Source organism: Varanus komodoensis, unplaced genomic scaffold (genome assembly GCF_004798865.1).
Source record: "Varanus komodoensis strain SLA01 unplaced genomic scaffold, ASM479886v1 scaffold121, whole genome shotgun sequence".
Lineage (NCBI taxonomy): Eukaryota > Metazoa > Chordata > Lepidosauria > Squamata > Varanidae > Varanus > Varanus komodoensis.
Window position 1 is genome coordinate 777,997 of NW_025335353.1, and position 1,326 is coordinate 779,322.

The window sequence follows — 1,326 nt, forward strand, 5'->3', positions numbered from 1 at the left end:
CCTGTGGGACCATGGTCCTTCCCCTGCCTGTTCTTCATGTTCTCCTCACAATCCACACTGGGAAAGTCAGTAACATTGGAATATTAATCTTTGCTGAAAGAACTCTTCAGTGACTCATATTCTTTTATTCACTGGGACCCATCTCCGAAGATGTTCCATCTGGAGGTTCTTTGTTTGGAAGGTCTGAAGTGCAAATCAGGCCAGGTTCTGCTTCTTCTCCCCCATCCAAGAGTGCTCACAAACATGTTTTTCTCCCTCTCTGTTCTGGATCCTGGGGGCACAGAATAGGTCCAGGAGCAGAGAGGAGGCTCCTGTCCCTTGGGATGATCCAAAACATGGTGATTTAATTTGATTGCAGCCAAAGCCCTGTAAACAACCCAAGAGTGTTTTTGAGAGTGATTAAAAAAACCTCAGAATGAACAGCCATGGCAGGCAAGCTCAGTGCATAATACACAGTGCATAATACACCTGTGGTTCTATCAAGGGCTCCGGATGAGGCAGGGAGAAAAAGAGTAGAGGCTTCTGGGAAGTTTCTCAAAGCCTTATTCGCTCAGGACTGAGTACAGCTGTTAGGGAGTGTCTTTCTTGAGAGCCAAAGGAAAGTTATGTGGCAAGATTGGCCTGGCTCACTGGATGAGCTGGTAATACAGCCATAGGAGCAGCCACCAGGGATCTCACGCAGACCAGGGGAGCTATGCTATTGCTGTTCCTGCTGCTTCTGCTGCTGCCTCACACAGCCTGTGAGAGAGGGGAGGTGGAGTGTCCCTGGAACCTGCTGGGTGAAGGAGCACTCCTGTATCACCGGCCAGGAGACTACCTGCTGAGTGGAGTCATTTCTTCCCAGTTTTTTCAGCAGCAGCAGCCTTACGTCTTTTTTGAGTCCCTGTTGAAAAGGGTTGAATGGTGAGTCCTGAGGATTCAATGCCTTCTGACCTGCACTGGAGTTTGCCACATCTTCCAGGATGACCATATTTCTTCTCCCTCTATCATCCCTAGGGATTCCAAGTCTGGGGTTTATCTCTTGTCTTCTCCAAAGGAAAATTGAGAGTTCTGTGAACACAAGGGCAGCATCCAAGACCACTTGCATTCCTATGCATGGTTATTGTTTGCATGGTTTCAGCCTGAAGGAGAAACGGCTTCTTGCTTTAACCCTTATGAGAAGACCCAGGCTGGAATCATGGTGGCATATCCTCAGGATTGGCTTCACCCTTGCAGCCATGGCAAAGCTTTCCTCTCCATTCCCAGTCTTCTTCCTTTTAGGAGCCCTCAAGCCATTTCTGGCTTACAGATACCTGCCCATTCTACTGTAGCAAATGTGGATGGATG